The 19004-nt window shown below is 40.3% G+C and overlaps 1 long non-coding RNA gene across 2 annotated transcripts in view; it reads right to left on the bottom strand.

Moving 5' to 3' along the window:
• Nucleotides 1-11211: 11211 nt before the first annotated feature.
• The window catches only part of LOC134423049 (uncharacterized), a 46286-nt gene continuing 38493 nt past the window's right edge, over nucleotides 11212-19004 (bottom strand). For both annotated transcript variants that reach the window (XR_010028993.1, XR_010028992.1), the window contains 2 exons: nucleotides 14032-14162; nucleotides 11212-13437 (listed from right to left, as the gene is read on the bottom strand). This is a non-coding gene — a long non-coding RNA (uncharacterized LOC134423049). The remainder of the gene's footprint in view (nucleotides 13438-14031; nucleotides 14163-19004) is intronic.

The following is a 19004-nucleotide window of genomic DNA, read 5'->3' as shown; positions in this document are numbered from 1 at the left end:
GGCAGCCCGGGCAGCAACGCCCAGGTGGGCGGGCGCCCCCGCGCCGGGCCGGGCCGGGGCCGCCCCGCCGGGCCGGGCAGGTGTCCCGCGGGGCGGCGGCGCTGCGAGCCCCGGGCCTGCGGCAGCGGCCACCGAGCGGCGGGCACGTGGCGAGGACGCGGCTCGGCAGCAGCGCTGCTCGGGGCTCCCCACACACCGCCCCGCCGGGAACGGCCCGGGGCCGCGCCCCGCCGCTGCGCCCTCCTCACGGTCCCTGTGCCTCGCCCCATGTGCGCACCCGGCCCCCGGGGCCCTGCCTCTCTCATCCCTGGTGGTGGACGAGAAACTGCGCGGGGAGGACCAAACGGCGCCCTGGCTGTGTTTATCCACTCATGACAATCCCACAGGAGCAGCCTGCACGCCGCGGCTGAAGCCAGCCCCGCTGCGCCTGGGGTCGCCCTCCTGCCCAGCAAAGAGCGGTGACCCTTCCCAGCTTTACACCTTCCCAGCAGCACCGGCCTGGGCTGTCCCTGGACCTTCACCCTTGTCCCCGCAGGGACAGCGAGCCTTCCCGCCCCCTTGGGAGACTCCCCTCACAGAATCCATCCAGCAGGTGGGAGTGGTGCGCGAAGGCCAGGTCGCAGCCTACCAAACATTGCAATTGTTTAACACTAGAAACACAATATTTACGGTATCACGGAAACAAACATTTTCGCTGCAACAGGCCTAAAAAGAAAGCAAATATTCTCCACTTCGGGAAGCAACAACACCCAAACCAACTAGCCAACCAACCACTGTAACGTCTGTTTCTACAGTGCACTTTCATTTAGCCCCATCTATGATTGCTCAAAAGAAGAGCACATTTATCCCCGTTTCACAAGGATAGAGGAGTTGAAAACTAATATTTTATTTTTTCCAATGTGCATGCCAAGCGGCTTCCTGGGTTCTTCCTCTCCTTCTTAAAACATACCCCAGATCTGCTCTTTATTCCCTTTGCAGCACTCATTTTATCCAGCTAGCTTTTATTATCCTCTCCTTAGTACAGCATTAAAAAAAAAAATTAAAAGGGTTTCCCACTCCTATTTACTTTACAAAAAGCTTGGAAAACTGTAAGTAGCTTCTGGACACTGGTGACCCTTTGGGCACAGTAGAGAATTGGTTTGCCTTTTCCTTTCACATCTCCAGAGATAATGCATCTCACAGAATAGCATAGAAATTTTTCTTTACCTTGTAATTATTTTATTTCTTTCCATCTCTGTAAATGAGCAGTTTAGAGATGCCCAGTGGAGGTTTTGTTTTTTGGTTTTTTTTTTTCCTTTGTAAGATGTGTAAAAATAAGGTTATGGTCTTGTGTCTCAAGTGAGAGCTATATTTTCTCAAGTCTCTGCTTCAGCACTATTGCATAACAATTCTTGCCAATTACAATCACCCATGTAAAGCAGCTGAAGTGTTGGCAGGAGAATCAGAAGCAGGATCTCCTTCATTGCTAGTACTTATCTCTAACAAATCCAAGAGTCTTTGGTTCATTTCACTAATATTGACATTGCTGAGCAGCTCAGTGGTCTGATGCTAGCTGGAGTTTTCTAGTTGTGTTTGCTCCTGATCTACAGCACGATATTGACTGTGCAAGTACATTAGGTGCAAGTTATTTTCACAAGGAATGTTTCTGTGTACATGAAATAAACTTCTTTGTGACCAAGCACTTGGAGTTTGCCTCCATTTGTTCTAAAGGAGCATTTACCTAGAAGAGACTAGCAGCAGGCACTGAACTCTCCATTATACACATCTTCTGTCTTGTTCTGCAAGTTGTAAATTCTTGGTTACCCCCATGTAATCTAGCAACTCAAATGAATCTGACACCCACTGGATTTTTTTACCTGTGAAACCAATAAACAATTTAGATTTCATGGAAATAGAAGTTTTCCTGCAAATGAAGCAAAACTTACTCTGTCAATACACACAGGTCAGAGAACAGGATTCTCAGACCTCACCATATTCTGCTTTAACTCACAGCTCGTCTTATTTCTGTTTCCATGTTTCTGCTGAGAATCAGTTTACTGTCTTTGAAGCATGGCAGTCAGCCAGTCTGTATCAGCCTGCTGCTGTTTGCCAGCTTTCCCAGCAGTTTGGGAGAGCTGGCCTTGCATGGACCACCCATCTGAAGCCTGGATTCTCAGCTGTGGCAAACAGTGCTTTTATCAGCACTGAGCATGTTTACAGCTGAACTTCATTTCAGGAAAGAAATGGACAAAGAGAGGGAGACATGCAAAATATGCATCAAAATACAAATATTTAATCTTCTCTAAAGTAGAAGTTATAAGAAATTTTACTAAGAGGTGTTACACAGCCCAGATATAGTTTGGCCTTTTTTCACTAAGTGCTCAGCCTCTGATTATTTTTTTTTTTCTCCTGCCAGCAGGATTTTTAAAGCAGCAGAAACAGAGCAGGGATACTAAAGACTTAGCTTTCAATTCTGACATGAAATGCTGTTGAGGCTTGGTTGAGTTATAGGCTTTTGAAAAATTGCCATTAACCTTTTGTTCCTGGTGCTCTTCAGGTAAAATTTGCTCACATGCCAAAGAAATAATTGCAGGTGAACTTTCTCAGAAAAGCTCCAGGCACTCACAGCTACCGGAGCAGCTACAGCCGTGTGCTGGGAATGGTTGCCTCACTGGGAGGGCAAAGGAGGGCAGGGCAGCAGACGGTGAGAAAAGCCACGTCCTTCAATTTCAAACTGTTCCAGGAACACAACCTGCAAGCTGAAACAAAGGATTCCTCCTCCAGCCATTGCAGTAGTTAATCTCCAGGTTTAAAGGGTAAACTGTAAACTCTGAAAGTTCAGCATTCAAATTCTGGCAGTGATGTATTAGAGAGCCTAGAGGTCTCCATGTACTGATATGTGGTACAAGCAGCTCCCCACATTTTCATCAAAACTGCCCCTGCTTCACGTCACTTCAAGTACTAGAGACACAGACATTCCAGACTTTGATTTGCTGTGTAGTTGTACCTTGAACTCAGTGGGCACTCTTTAATCCCACTCTATTTTTATTCCAGGATTGCGTTCCTCCCTCATTGCATATGATGAAGAGTGATGGTTACAGTCTCACATCTATCATCTCCCAACATCTGAATGCCTGATTTAGCTATCCAGATAGCTCATAAGCAAGCTCACCTGTCAAATTCATGGGATTTGGGAAAGCCAGAAGTGAATCCAAGTTACTACTTTACCTTCTTACTACTTATGACAGTGCAAAGATTTGCACTTCAGTTATTTGCTGCTTCTACCCTCTTAGTTTGGCTTAACCAAATTCAAATTAAAGGTGATATATCCAGTATGCACATAGTCCAAGAGAAATGGGATTAGCAAGAAAATGCCATGAAGAATACAAGCTGCCTCTGAAAGCCCACAACAGCTTCTCAAATTTATTTTGATTTTCTCCCTTATACTAGGAGTCATAGTAGCAGTGGTGGTGACTTTAACAGGATGAGGTAAATCACTGTTAAAGCTGAAAGCAGTGCTGCTGATTCCAGAGCCAGATTCATCAACATGAGATTTGTGCTGCATGTCTTCAGTGTACTGGTGGCAAGGAGGAAACAAGTGTATACACATGAAAAAGTTGAAGTATGAAAAAGAGAGGTTTTACTGTACTGTTTCTGAAAGGTGCATAAGTGAAGAGCCATAGAGTAACTCTGCCATCATTTGTCCTCACCCATCCTAATCCAATACAGGAGGACTTGAATTCAAGACTTAATTTAGGGAAGCCTGCTCTGACTACCTCTCCCAAATAGCAGCACTGATGATGCAGTATGTAATTACAAGTTTGTGCATTTTTTCACCACTTTAGGGAAAATGCTCAACTTAAAACATTCACAGTAGTGAAGATGTGCACTGCCTTTCTAATCTGCTTGTTTGCAGCTGGATTTACTGCTCAGTGCTCTGTAGAGAGGGCAGCTACAGGATCACCCAGGGTATGGCACAGTGCAGGAGTACCAATGCTCTTTAGGTGTGACAGACACATAATTACAAATTCTGTTGGGAGGAAGCTCTGACCATTAGCCAGACATAGCCTTTGGGCATGGAACTGTAAAGCACAAATAGATGAATAAGTAACAAAATGGCCACCACGTGGGCCCAAATGCATTTAAAACTACAAATGAGCTGTTCTTTAGTGAGTCCACTAATTTATTCCAGCCATCTGTATCAGTGTAAACAAAAGCTTGTCTCCTAAAGTGCTTAATAATTTCTAAGATGTAGCGAGGACCACAAGTTTCAACATGATCATCTTGGGGAAAAAAAATAGGAAAAAGGAACCCACGTATTTTCACACCACAAACATCTTATGATAACCACTGCCATGCAATTCCAAGAAATACTAAAAAGTAAGACTTGTTCCTGGCTTGGCATATTTTTTCCCATTTGAATGCCATTAAATGTTTCATTAGGATATTTTAGGGGATGGAAAAATCTGGCCATTTTTCCCCCTCCAGTCTCCAGCGATGACATCTATAGACAAATTCTGTATTTATTACTAAGCCTGAGAATTGCTAAATTGATGTTCTGGGTTTTTGCTGCTCTGAGGGTCTCAGCTTTCCTGGGTTGACAGACAAACACTAAGAATCAAGTAAACCTCCCTACACTAAGGGTTGAGGAAGTCTCCCATTTTCATGTGACACCAGCCATTTTCACTGTCCCGTAACTTCAGCAGTTGTAGTCATACACACAGTGAAATGTATTGCTCCTATTGCAGGACTTAAACACAGTTAAAGGACTATATATTGAAAATATTTTTCTAATAGAGGCTATTGTCTTATACAGGTCTCTTACAGTGCTCAGGTGCAACAAACCTCAGTTGGAACTTGAATTTTATAATGGTATTTAACAGCCATCAGCACTAACAGACACAATTAATGTGAGTGCTTTGTTTAAGCCACGAAATGAAATATTGCTGAAGAAAAAAAGTTCTGTATTGCTTTACAGTTTACAAAAATTTGCTGTAAAGTAACATAGTACTTAGGATGAAAATTAAATAGAAGCTTCCAAAGCATTAACCAGCACATCTTTTGCTCTCTATTTCATCAAATAGGATAAAGGAAACAAACACTTAACCAGGTTTTCCATGGGACAGTTCAAGAAAAATCTCTTCCCTACCATGCTATATAGATAGATTACTTTCACCCAGGACCTTTACATTGCAGAGAAGAAAGCAAATTTCCACTTATAATCTCAGATGTAGCGGTAGCCCCCAACTGCTGGTGTTAGATGATGTGTAAAGACTATTCAAAGTCTCAGCCGTTGACTGGAGAACTGATGTTGAAATAATATAAATTACTTCTGGTACCTCCCTATGTCCTTGGTGAACTGCTAGGCTGATGGCAATATGGCAAGCCAGTCATCTGTCTTGGGCTGTTTTGAGTGAGTTCCTGTAGCTATTTCTGAACCAGTGAAATAAGCTAACTTTACAAGCAGCAGCAGCCATTGCCTTCTTAGCAAGGTCAAAGTGAATAGAAAAAATTAATTCCTAGCCAAGGTCCCTGCAAAATGTGGGCAAGATATTAATTCACTGCCATCCTTGCCTAAGGTAGCAACTGTCAATAGGACAAACAGTCCATGTTGAGGGATTTTTGCAGGAAAATGGACATAGTGCTCAAGCCAGCCTTTATGGGGTCTGAGTAGAATTTTAGAACATACCTGATAGCTCAAAAACAGGAAAAGCCTATTCAGGAGAAAAGCAATCCAGGATATGGGGCAAGCTAAGAAGACAGTGCAAAAACCACAACAGAGTGCATGAAGATAAAACAATAAACCACAGCAAAATGCATGAAGGAGGAAGACTAACCAACCAGCTGAAGGCTTGAGACATGTGCACAGTTAGGCTTAACCCATCATGTGTTAGCTTGAGACGTGTCAACAGTAGAACACAGCATAAATACAGCTTGTTCTTGCAATAAATTGGCTTATTTGATCACATTGATCATGGCATGATGTCCCATTGCTGGTCCTCTGCAAGTCTGCATCATCATTTTCTCTCTAATTTAATCAAGGTCATATTAGATCACTACATCAAATCAAGCAGAATCAATTTGATTTAAAAAAATCTGAGCTAAACCAGATTCCTTTTGGAAATTAACCCTTTATAACAAACAGTATCCATAAATGTAGGGCATCTTATTTCTACTGAAAATTACTACTGCTATAGAACATATAGCATGATTTAAAAAAAAAAATCTTCCCCCCCCGGCAATAAAACAAGATTACATTGTTTAATCTCATGCCTAAATTTGTGTTTGTGTTTCTTTACTGTGTATTGCATATAAGTCTCACACTGCAAAACAACAATTTCCACAGAAACTGAAAGATATGTCTGACAAAAAAAGTACTGCATTATGCTGGGTGTCAGTTACCTCACAAAAATGTAGCTTTTAGCAAGAGTGAAAAAACAAATCATGGTGCTGTGGAACTACCCACTTCTTACACAGATGAATAAAAGGGTTTATGTTCTTCTGGCTTTTTTCCACTTTTGGTTGATTAGCTTTGTTGGGGTTTTGTTTGTGTTTTATAAGATTATGTCCAGTAGAGCTCCTTCCCAAACATTTATGACTAAGTGTAACCTCAAAGTGTTTTGGAATAGGAAGAATACACTTGGGACTTACATGCCAAAAGTTCTTTATAGATCCGTGAATTTTGGTAAGCTATATTGTAGGGTTTATTTTTTCCTTTAAAGTGGAAATAAAGCACTCAACAAAACCAAAAATTCATAGAATCCCTTTGGTCAGAACACATTTGGTTGGAGGAGAACACAGTTTGCCATTTAGAATTTCTACAACCTAATTTATTTTTAAATATAAAATTTAGGACTCTTATTCATGGACTATGACTTTTAATTTCAAAATCAATTATGGGGAGTGTTTTATCTCTCAACTCTAAGATGTTGTGTCTTAGCACCAAGATATTGTAATGAAAAACTGCTTTAAGATTTAAAAATCTTTATATCACTTTATATATGATTTTTTAATTTCCTTTTGCCCATGATTGAAGGGACTTTTAGTTTTTTCAAAGCATATCTACTACAGCAGAATGTCTGTCTAGGTGTTTGATGATAATTAGCAAGAAAATTAGCCTGCTAGAAATATTATTCATCAAAATACTATTGAGTCCTAGGGAGATTGCAAACCCCTGTTGGAAAGTTTCTGAGACAGGCTACTTGGTTGCATCAGGTTTAAATCACATGAAGTATTGATTAAAGTCTTTCTCAATTAACTATTGCCAACTTAAAAGGCAAACTAGACCCTTCATGTTCCATTTTAAGGGAACATCTATGTCCAGAATTTCAATTCTGTCAGGGCTGTTTTACTACACCACAGAAGCCTTGAGGCTTCCAACTAAGCTTATGGTTGCTATTCTACCATATCAAATACAAAAAGTGAAGTAAAGCACTCAAAATAAAAGTCTGTTTGGGCCAAGCTTTAGTATATAACACCTCAATTCCTACATGAGTATCTGAAGTTTCTACAATACAGATACCACTTCTGTTATCAAGACATGCATCACAATGGAGTTTGGGGTTTTTATTCGTAACTTTTTTGAAGTGCCCCAGGCATACCCCCGGGGCTGCATGTGCTTCTTTAGTCTACGCTTTTGCCTTTAATACACCTTTCCCATTTTTTATCCCCTCTCCTTCTTGCCATTCTACCGCCTGTTCTTCATTCCCTTTGCTCACTTGCCCATCATCCATGCGGAACTTCTGCTTTTAACTCTGTCATAGCATCAGGAGCCTTTTGTTTTCTCACTCCTCTGTGATGAGCTGTTTATCTTTGAGTAGAAAGTCAAGCTAGTTTTTGTTAATTTTCAAGCAGAGTATGGCTGCTTTTTGCAGTATTTATTTTAGTAAAAAATGGGTCTGCAGGATACAAAGCTGGCTTTTAAACCAAAGTAAATCTTAGGATGTTAAGGAGAACAATCACCTTCTGTCTAATTGATCCTGAGTCTTAAGGGATGGACTACATCTGCTGTAAGTTCGAATTATTCTCCTGCTTGGAGAAAAGCCAGAGGACTGGAAAATTTTAAAAATTTAAAATAAAAAAGAAAGAAAAAACCCAAAACTCATAACCAAGCATCCTTCCAATAAAGATGCTTTGAACATAATGAAATTATTCAAACACAATGCAAGATACAAATGAGGTTTTACGCCCCGCTTATTTCAGGTGATTTCACAATTTCCAGGTAAACATGGAAAAAAAAGAAATATGCTTGCAGTGGGAAATGTTTTTTATTTCCCCACCTCTGTGGATGAGCATTAAGAATTATTTCTTTCCTATCAAGTTACTATAATCTGTGTTACATTTCATCTGCCCTTAGCTTGACTGCTGCATCGGGGTCTGAGGTGTATACAGTGTAACCTGCAATGAACTTCTTTTGCTCCATAGGGAACTACAGTGATAGATGCCTAACTGTTACTAAAAGCATAGGAATTTGAACATCTGAAGGACTTTCTTCCTTATGATTAGCATGCCTTGACATGTTCCTTACTATTACACATTTGGAAAAGAGTACACTAGCCTTTTCTTTAGTAAAAAGGGTAATGAAAAAAGCTAAATTGCCTAGGATTTAAAGTTAAGCATCTAGAAGTTCAGAAGTCTGCCTATCTCTGACAAACTCAGTGCAAATCTGTTGTATTTCAGAACTTGACCCAATATTGGTAAGCAAAATCAAAAAATAAAGTCAAAAGGTAGATTTATCAAAGTGACTTTCAAATACAGATCATAATCATTATCAGTTAAAAAGGAAAAAAACTCTGACAACAGGAATTGACATAAAAGCATAATGTTTGATAGCAGAGCTGGTGACTTTTTCTAGTTCCTCAAAAGACATAACAGTGTAAATACTACTACAGTGAAGAGAGGGGGGAACATTTTTTTTCTATGACCTGTATGTTCTATGCAGCATAGAAAAAACATTATTACACTCTAGGCAAAGGTATCAGAAAAGGTGAAAAAACATGAAATCCCAAATTCTTTAAATCAATTGCAAAACATACCTCTAGAATGAAGTTCACTAAAGCAGCACAATTTCAGCAGAAACTAAAGAACTGATTAAAGAAATCCTCTCCCCACACTGGAAAATGCCTTTCATCCACCAAGGACCTATGTCTGCTCACCTTGAGCTTCACAATCCTTTTGCATCTGCTAGGCACTAATTGATTTCATTGAGAGCAGGTGACTTAAATTAGCAAATTTAGCTCCAATTCATGCCTTAATATGGAAATGCCTATCAGAGGCAGTGACTGTTTTGTATTTGTTGTAATCTTCCCCTCCCCTGGGTTACAGTAGATGCAAAAGGGAGATTGAGCTTTTTATAATTTATTTTTGTAATGTGAGAGTCATAGAGGAGGATAAGACCCTTGTGCATTCCCCTTGCAGTCTGCCCCTTGCTGGAAGGGGCCTTGCTCCAGAGCCTGCATGCAGTGTGTACAATACAGCAGCATCAAATTCCTGACTCACCCCCTCCAAAGTGAGTGTAGGCAGCATTAGGATAGATCCGTGTGATTGTGTGAGCCAGGTGAACGCTCAACAGCTGCTTTTTGGGCACTATTCCCAAACTCTGCCCACAGAACCCAGTGGGATAATGTGGATCACAGTATTGCCCTATGGTTGTACAGATGTGGCGCCCATTGATTTTTCCTCCATCTTCTTATGATATTCATACTCATCACTCTTCAAATTACATTATATGATGGGACCTATTGTAATCTACTTCTCCTTTTATATGTTTCCACTCTATAAACAATGTTTGACAGCCTCTGTTTGCCTTCTTAATAGCATAATAAAGAAAACCTAAATGTGAATATTCTTTTAAGAACAACAAGAAGATAATTTTATTTCATAGAATCATAGCATCAATTATTTTAGCATCTGTTTCTTCTAACCTTATAGATTTGGCAATAGGTGCACTTGTATAACCTCTGCACTGTGATACCAGAAACATCCATGGTTTTACCCTGGCTGCCCTCATTCTCTAATAAAAATATGTGATCTCTCAAAATTCCATGTGTATATAAATGACCCTTATAAATGCTGGTTTTAGGGAAGAGTTTCCCATGATATTTCATATGCAATTTTCTTCAAGTCTGTGGGACATTCCACCTTCCTGCTCTCCAAAGGATTGCCACATGCTAGGCAATTGAGAAGGTATTGGTAAATAATTATGAATGCCCTTTTGTGTCAGCACTTTTCCTGACTTTTATTTATTTGAAGAATATTACAGATATACTATCAAGGACTGACACTGTTCATCTGGTATTTTGACATAAACAGAAAACGTGACTTAAGGCTTTCTGATAAATTCCATAAAATGGATTTCTTAAGCGGAATAATGTGTTATCTATGGGTATTTACCCATGAAAGTAGGGACTAAAATTCTGATTAGACATGTATCTTATCCAATATATTTCTATCAGTGCACTGATTTGGCAAATATTTAGACCCAAAGGTCAGGGCTCTTCATAAGTCCCATTGATTTGAAAGTTGAATGTCTGCCCAAGATTAAACACAAATACAAATGCTTTCCTAAATCAATTTATTTAACTCTGTATGTAAGTGCTCTGTTGAATCAGGGCCTAAAGTCAGCAACATATCAGGAAAGATAATGAGTTTGGGCCAAATATGTGTATTAACAGCCAAAATATACAATGAGACAAGGAGCATAATTATTACTTGAATTTTAACCGAGATCCCTAAATGTATGTTAACCAGATCTTTAAATTTCATTTCTTTTGAAGCTCTTAGCTTAAATCCAAATGGTGAGACAGGTGACATTTACCTGTACACACTGGGATGGCCCTTCCTTGTCTTCTACTCTGCATCTGGATCTGCTTCCTGGAGAAGTCTCAATATTAGCAGGAAAGACAGTGCCTGCTTGAGTTTATCTTGCTAGGGTGGTACAGAAGATACACCTAAACAGGCAAGCTTGGGGTTGAAATCTTTTGTTTTCAGCAGTGTCTTCAAACAGAAGTTTATTTTGAGTTTCTGTATAAAGCAAGTAGAATGTCATCCTAACAAACACAGGAGATTATGAATCTGGCAGAGCACAATGTAGATCAAAATGGTTTTAATCATTACTCCCTGTTTTAATTACTACTTGACACATTATCTCTATTGTCCTTCTACAAGTCTGTCTTTTGAATGAAATATTAAAGGCGAGTTACAGCTGAAAATATATGCAGTCTAGAAAGAAAATGGCTTTGAACTATTTGAAATGATTTATTGTCCACATTTCTTTATGAATATTTATTTGCCATAGTGAAAGCAATTCAATAAAGAGAAAACATAAGGACCAGTTAACTGAACATTTGCATACTCTAACAGTTTAAAAAAGGGAAAGAAAAATAGTATGCTGCATTAGAATGGTGTTAATGTTTGGTTTTCCTATTTCCTGTAGTTCATTAATATGCAAGATTCAGATCCTGAAGAGGAGATATAAAAATAGCCTACAAATAAGTGTCCCCAGCCTTTACATATTCCCATTCAGAAGGAAATAAACATGTTTGTAGAGGGATTTTCAAGGCCAGGGTGGAGACTATAATTTTGTTTCCATACTGCTTCAGGTAGCTGGCTGTAAATCTTGCTTTTTGCAGCAGTCACATGCAATCGGAGTCCTCATCTTGCCAGGACCAGAGGTCCCTCATTCCCTGGCTCTCCCCAGAGGAGCAGCTGGCTATCAAAACAAGACATGAGCACACTGATTATTGTCGTGTTTAAGCATGGCTTTGTGCACCAAACCCAAGACCACACGCAGTGATGCCTCTTTTCTTTGATCCTCAGTGGAGGAACAGAGTTTTTCATGGTATGCACTCTCATTTCTCCCTGCCTGAATTAATTTCATCGATCAAAATCCTCTATGTGTTAGACTTGGAATGAACTTTGTTCCTCAGAGCTTCTTGGTGATATTCTGATACCCAGTCACAGATGGGGCCTTGACAGATTTTTTTGTACTGATTTTCATGATTCCTTTTTTTTTTTATTTTTTTCTTTTTTTTCAACCAGGACTTGCTGCTAGAGAATTCACATGCAAATGGAGATGTTGACTGGCACTGTTTCACAAGGAAGCTTGGTTGGTTGGGTTTTAGAACTGATAAACTGAACAGTATATCAAAGAGTATTTGGAAAAGGATAATCCTAATATATACAATAGTTCTTGAGAAGGATGGTTATAGTAGTAAAACACAAACAAATATATTCTGTATTTTGGACAAATACGGAATTTTCTATGCATCAATACTCCATTCTTCTGAATAAGAATGATAATAATACTATTTATTTACAGTAATAATTATCATTATTATCTCCCTAAAAGCTAGCTGTGAGGCTAAATCATTAATATTTTCAAATTATTTCGTAGTCCTTAACCAGAATTTGCCCTAAGAGTACTAAATATAATAATTTTCTCTGTATGCCTATTTCATTTTCCTTTGGAAAAAACCACACTCGATGTGTTGTTCTCTTTACATTTGTCTATGTAAAACATTTTAAAATTCCAGCTGTTGGGCTTTTCTAGAAGTTAATAACAGGAAAGTTTGACATTATTGTATTTATTGCTTATTTCTTTCTCTTTTTTCATAGTCTTTTACCCCCACATATGGGGGTATCACAATATCATTATCATCTGGGAGCTTGTTACTGCATGTACAAATAGAGAAGTTGAGACCTACCCTTGCTGGTTGTTTGCTTGCCTGAATTTGGGGTTGACAAGTAACCACACATTGTTTCTCTGAAGTCAGAGCTCTCTTGATGTACCACTTTGAGTGTATTTTGTGTTCAGGGAGTTTAAGTTGCACACAGTTAGATGCTACCCCAGGATGTATTTGTAGGTATCTCAAATGTTTTCTTTCTTCTGCAGTTTACCAGGTTCTGCATTTATTGGCAAATGTGGATCAGTTACTCACAACTGAAGATACCTAAATCCATTTCCTCTAGTTGTTATCTGTTGGATAGCTAGACTCTAATGGCTGAAATCTACGTCTACCAACATAAAAGCCACAGGATACAACACTGGTATCTTGTGGTTCCAATCAGCCTCCTGGTATCATAGCAGTACTTTTATTTAACTGTGATTCTCCTGAGTTCAGCGTGCTCAGCCTCACTGGCTGTTTTGCATAGCATCTGCACTGAATATTGTGATAATTGAAAACTCAACACAGCCTGGAGGCAGCAGCACAACAGGGCAGGAGCAGGCTGGGGCATAACTCAGAAGAATGAGGCAGACAGGCAGCAGCAAGCAGGGCTGAGCCAGCCCCAGCACATCTCCAGCAGCAGTCCAGCTGGGTCAGGCATCCAGCAGCTGGGGTCCCATGGCGTGTGGCAGCTCTGGGAGCAGCAAAGGATGCAGTGCCAGCATGTCCCTCCATCTGCCATCGCGGGGCTGTCATCTGGGAGCACAGACCATAGGCAGAGTCCGAGGCTCACCTGGAAAATCACAGGGACAGATCAAAACCAGATTCACGGCCATGCACTCCACTGACAGCTCCTGTCCTGCACATGCCCTTCCCAGGTGGTTCCTGTTCCTAAAATGTCACCTAGGCATTAACAGAGAATAGATCAGATATTTTTTCTAGTGTTTCAGAAGTGTAACATATATCAACAAATTTCAGTTGCTATTTGAATGCTCATAATTAGAATTAAAACAAATAAATTAAATTACTGGAGTAAGCCACAGTATTTCTTCCTATTAGCCTATGTAGAAAGAAAAAAATGCCTGGAGTGTAAAAAGGAGAAAAGAAGAAATTATGAAAAAACAACATGTGGCACAGAGAAGATAAATATTTCTTGCCCGTCCTCTTGGCTCTGTCTATGAAGATTTTGTCCAACAACCTCAGCCAAAACTATTTAGTGAGTGATTGGTGTGTGTGGCTGACGGAAGGCCCAGTTGTCTCAGGGGCAGCTTTGCAGGGTTTCCAGGAAGCAGACAAGTAGCTCTCTGGAGCGGGAGTCACGAGCTTTTCCTGTCAGTAGCACACCTGAGCTGGTGGGAGGGCTCGAAGGAGTTGGATGTGGCCCTACCTTGTAGCTGCACCCCCAGAAAGTTGCTGATGTTAGATTGTCTCCATAGACTGAAGATCAACAGCTTTCCATGAGTCATTTGGCGAGGCAGGAAGGAAGGTGGGCTAGTCCAGGAAACTTGGGCTGTAGGGCTGTAAAATTGAGAGAGGTTGAAACATTCCACCCATTGGGGTTCTCCCTTAAAAGCATATTTGTATAAGAGATTAAACCACTGCGTATGTCTTTATAAACACACCTAAAACCACCCTGAGGAGCAGATCCCACTGGTTCCTGCCCTCCCTGGCATTCTGCCTTGCCCTCCCTTCTGCCCCAGTTTGCCAGCCCTAGCAGTTCAGCTCCCAGCCATGCCCAAAGCCTGGGAACGCCCTGCCCAGCCCCTGCAGGACACCCACACCGTGTCACAGAGCCACCACGGGCTCTGTGCCACCTCCCATCCCCAGGCTCTGCCTCCAAACTCCTCTGAGGCACAGCTGCAGTGGGTGGGAGTGGGAATCTGGGTATGTGTTCATGTCTTCATCTCCAAACTTTCTGCTCGAAGTTCAGCCTTTTAGGGCTGTATGAGATCTCTTCATTAGGGGTGTGATTATGTATATTTCCTGCTCATGGCATAGGGTTAGTTAAACATTATTTCTAAAGTTCTTTTAAATTCTCTGGCAGTGGCATCTATAATTTTCCCCGGACTCTTCTCTTACCTTTTTCTTCTTCTATTTAGTATAAGGAGTCATCGGTGGTGAACTGATTATAAGAAACCAATTTACATCATCAGTTCAGTAGTAGGACATATGTCTTAAATCATCTAAGATAAATACTTTTAATTAAGCAAATGTCCTACTCAATTCACTATGGACAATCCCATCATAATGGATATTACTTCTGCATGCTAAATCTTAATCTTCATCAATACTGAATGCACAATGCAAAACCATTATAAAAAAAGTAGGCTTACTCTAATATTGCCATTTTGAAGCTGCCAGCTTTTATATTCATTAATATGATGACAAAAGACTCCTGGCTAACAAATTTTACTACAGATCCGAATTTTTATCAGATATATATATGAGATCAAATCTATGCTAGCTTATTATTTGCAGTTTTTATTAAAAAGTTAAACTGGGATTATTATAAACTCTCTTTGGATTCCTTAATAAAAAAAAAATGAAAGTTAAAATGGAATGAGATTCCCTGGAAGCATTTTAAAAGGCTGCAACAGCAGTAAAGTCAGCAGGCATCACACAGCACAAGGAGGTATTTACCGAGCAGAAGATGAATGTCTCTTCACCGAGAGTCTAAGGGGTTTACTTTACATGGATTTGAGAGAGAGAGAGAGAGGAGAAAGCAAGAAAAATTCCAAGCTAATGCTTTCCTAATCTAAGACATCATATCTGATCAAAGCTTTCAAATTCTGATGTAAACTGACTTCTTGTTCTTGTGACCAAAATCTCCTGCCTTTTTCCCCCTCCCTCCATCTGTTCAAGCTTGGATTTGGAAGTCCCTTCTCCAAAGAAAGCAAGCCTGATCCCTATTGCTTCAGTTGTGGTGTTGAAACCCATTAATATTTCTGTGGCAGATACCCTGACCCTGGTGCCCTTGAACATGCTCAAAAAACATAGGGTATTCCTGAGCCTTTGTCCCTGAGAGGATTAACAGGGTTGCCCCGGAGCCAGCCTGAAGGTGTTCAATAGGTAATAGGGGTGGGCTTCACAGTGACTGCAAGCTTTGCCTCAGGCCACCCCTGCTCAGCAGCACAGATGCAGCCATTGAAATCAGGGGGTAAAGCATGGCTCTGTGTATGAGTTAGATGTGAATCCTCAGAATCTGGTGGAGGGTATCTCCAAATACGTCCTTCACCCACCAGGACACACCTCCCAATGGAGGGTTCAGGGACTGGAGATCCGTGCTGCCTCTGCCACTGACTTCTCCTCTGACCCAGACAGTCAGTCACTTAAGCTGTCTCTCCCTCTCTCTTTCCTCTCCTGTGGCTTATAAATTGTCTGAAGGAGAGACTGCAGCGCTCTGGGGTTTTGCTGTGCTTAGGCAAGTAGGTCCCAGTCTCAGTGGGGTCCTGTGGCTATATCATGTTAAAAGTAAATAAATAGATAATAGTGGTAACAACAGTTATCTTTTTGTGTGTGAACAATAGGATCCTAATGGAGGAGAAGCCTATTCTCTGAGTTTTTTTATCTGCAAGTTAAGGTCTCTCTTTCCTCACTCAGCTGGAGAAGATACTGCTTTTGTAAATCAGAAAAAACTTATCATGTAAAGTGGAACACATCTTTCATTATACTGAATACTCTCCTGTCTGTAGTTTACCCTTGCTGCTACAAAGGACACAACATGATTAAGCTAAGGAATGATAGACTGAACACCATGTGTCAGGATGGTAAAAGACTTTTCCTGTGTAAATAAGAAATACCAGTGCAAATACACAAGAAAGTGTTTTAACATATTATAAACAAGCCACCCTGCTGTTGCCTTACATTGTATTATTTCTTATATTGTATTCCTTGCTCAGATTGCTGTGGATACTTCTCCTGCAGCCTGCAATATTTATTTTTAAAAACCTATGAACTGTCATGATTTTTTAATCATGTGAGTATCCTTCCTCCATAAGTTCATATGTACTGTTACCTGCTCAGTCTGTCATCTCTTCTGCATTTCCCTGGGTGAGTCCAGGTTCTCTCAGTGACATTTCTCAAATGTAGATCTGTGCAGTGCATTTTCCTGGAGCTGTTAAACGCCTTTCTACTTAATGACAGTGTTTAGCAATACCAGCCATCACTCACTATCTGGTATATATATATATGTACACCCAGGTACTGTGCACAAGGGCAGAGGGGGCATTATCCCAATTTTACAGACCAGAGAAACAAGGTGTTGCATTTGGCAGCAATTAGCCCAGAACATGCTGCAGAACACATAAATAGGAGAAGGACCAACACACCTTTAGCTTACATCTTATTCTTTAGTGTGTTCCTGCTTTTGTTTCCTCCAATATTCCCAGTTGCACTGTGCCCTCCTAACAGGATTTCAGAGAACGAACACAGTAGAACCAAGGGCTTTTGCAATAGTACATTCATATACTGCATCAATGAATGTGTGTAACTTTCTTAATTTTGAAGTGTGACTTTGCTATTGTGTATGGTGCTCAGTAACTTCTACCATGTTTCTGATGATTTCTGGGTCTGCTGCCAGTAAGATGATACATTCCCAGCCAAATTAGCATGTGATATTTTGTGCTCGTACTCCAGTGGTAAGGTCTGTTTGCTGTTTCCATATAGATGTATTTTTGACAGGAAGAGCAATTCTATAAGCCCAGGATGAAAAGCCCATCCATTGAATTGGTGCCACATTACCATGGCAACAATATAATGCTAATGAAATTGTGACTGTTGAACCTGTTTTATGGAAATCTACAAAATGGGCTTCATAAAATGAGAAATCTTGTTGATTTGTAAATGTTTCACAGTATGATGAAAACCTAAGAAACACATGTGCTGTGACTTACTAATCATGTTATCATCCTCATTTAAGATAATACATTGCTCTTTGTAAGAGGAATAGTGCTCTCAAAAAATAAAATTATATGGTAACTCTCTGTTTATCCAGTTTTTAACACGCACCACAGAAAGAGTTGCTCACCTCTGTGCCCTGGTTCACTGGTTCAGTTGGCATAGGCATGTATTGAGTCATGCAGTTTTTGCCACTTATTTGATCTCTCTCAGAATCTGTAAAATTTACTGCTACTGCAGCTGCAATAAACACCTTTCTGTAAGAAAAGTGTGGCTTAGTTTATATAAAATTATTCCACAAAAACTTATCCTTTTAGATTGAACCCTACACAGAGAAGGGCTGGTAGTAGGAATGCACGCTTCACTTCCCACCTCCCTTCTTTGTCCATTTGGCAGTTTACTGTCCTGTAGACTCCCAGCACAGAGGAGAGAGCCACCCCAGCTCCCATTCCTCAGGACAGCAGCTCTTGCTGAAGGCAGGCTTTCGTACTGGGCCTACTTTTAAACAAAAAATGCTGAGCACTCAAATTTCCTGGTCATTTATGCCTCTGGACAGGCTTCTGGGGAGGTGCCTCACCTCTAAGTGTCTGGAGCTTCCACACCAAGGTTTCCAGAGCAGGATTTAATTTTTACATCTATTATAACAGATAATAGGTAATATTCCTCTTTGTTTTCACCTTGGGAATATCAGTGTGTCTCACCCTATGCAGTCCATCTCCTAATTTGCCAGGTAAATCAGAAAAGGAAATGTGCCAGCAAGCACTGAGCTCAGTGTGCATTCACCATGTGCTGTTGTCTCGGTATTTAGTAGAGACAAGAGGGGGAACACTGCTCACTTCAGTCAAGTCCTGATCTACATGGCACAGAAGGCAGCAGAAATCTTCACAAACATTAGATTTAATAGGCTTTACATCAGGGCTTTAAAGGGCTGTTTCTGAAAGCTCCATGTTTGATCCTATTTGGAAAAGGAAGCCCTGTCTAACATTTCATTATTTCCATGGTTTTTGGGAAAGCAACACACCAAATTTCTGACTTGATAGAAATATAATGTAATGTAATTTCCCTTAATATATATTTTGCACTGGCTGACAGTTTTATTAAGCAGAAGCAATAATCATCATTATTCAGTGTAATAACCATCTCATTAAAAATTGTCTAATTTTCCCTAATTTTAATTTACCTCTCAGACTAAGCTGTTCTAAAATTACTGAGGTGCCTACAGTTCAGTTCATAAGACTTCAGCAGAAACATAAGTCTTCAGAAAGCAAACACTGACTTATTGCTACTAAAATGGTGATATGCCAGACCTTTGTAAGAGAAAAGGAAGTAGAGAAAATTCAGGCTAGGAAATTGCTATATCACTTTTTTATTTCCTTACTGTCTTGTAAGTAGCACTTTCTGCACGCATTTTGCACAATGATAAATGGCACAGTTGCCTGCAAGCCTTGCATGCACTACCCTTTA

Source organism: Melospiza melodia, chromosome 11 (genome assembly GCF_035770615.1).
Source record: "Melospiza melodia melodia isolate bMelMel2 chromosome 11, bMelMel2.pri, whole genome shotgun sequence".
Taxonomy (NCBI): Eukaryota; Metazoa; Chordata; class Aves; order Passeriformes; family Passerellidae; genus Melospiza; species Melospiza melodia.
The sequence above is the reverse complement of the archived record's forward strand: the minus strand, read 5'-3'. Positions and strand labels throughout refer to the sequence as shown.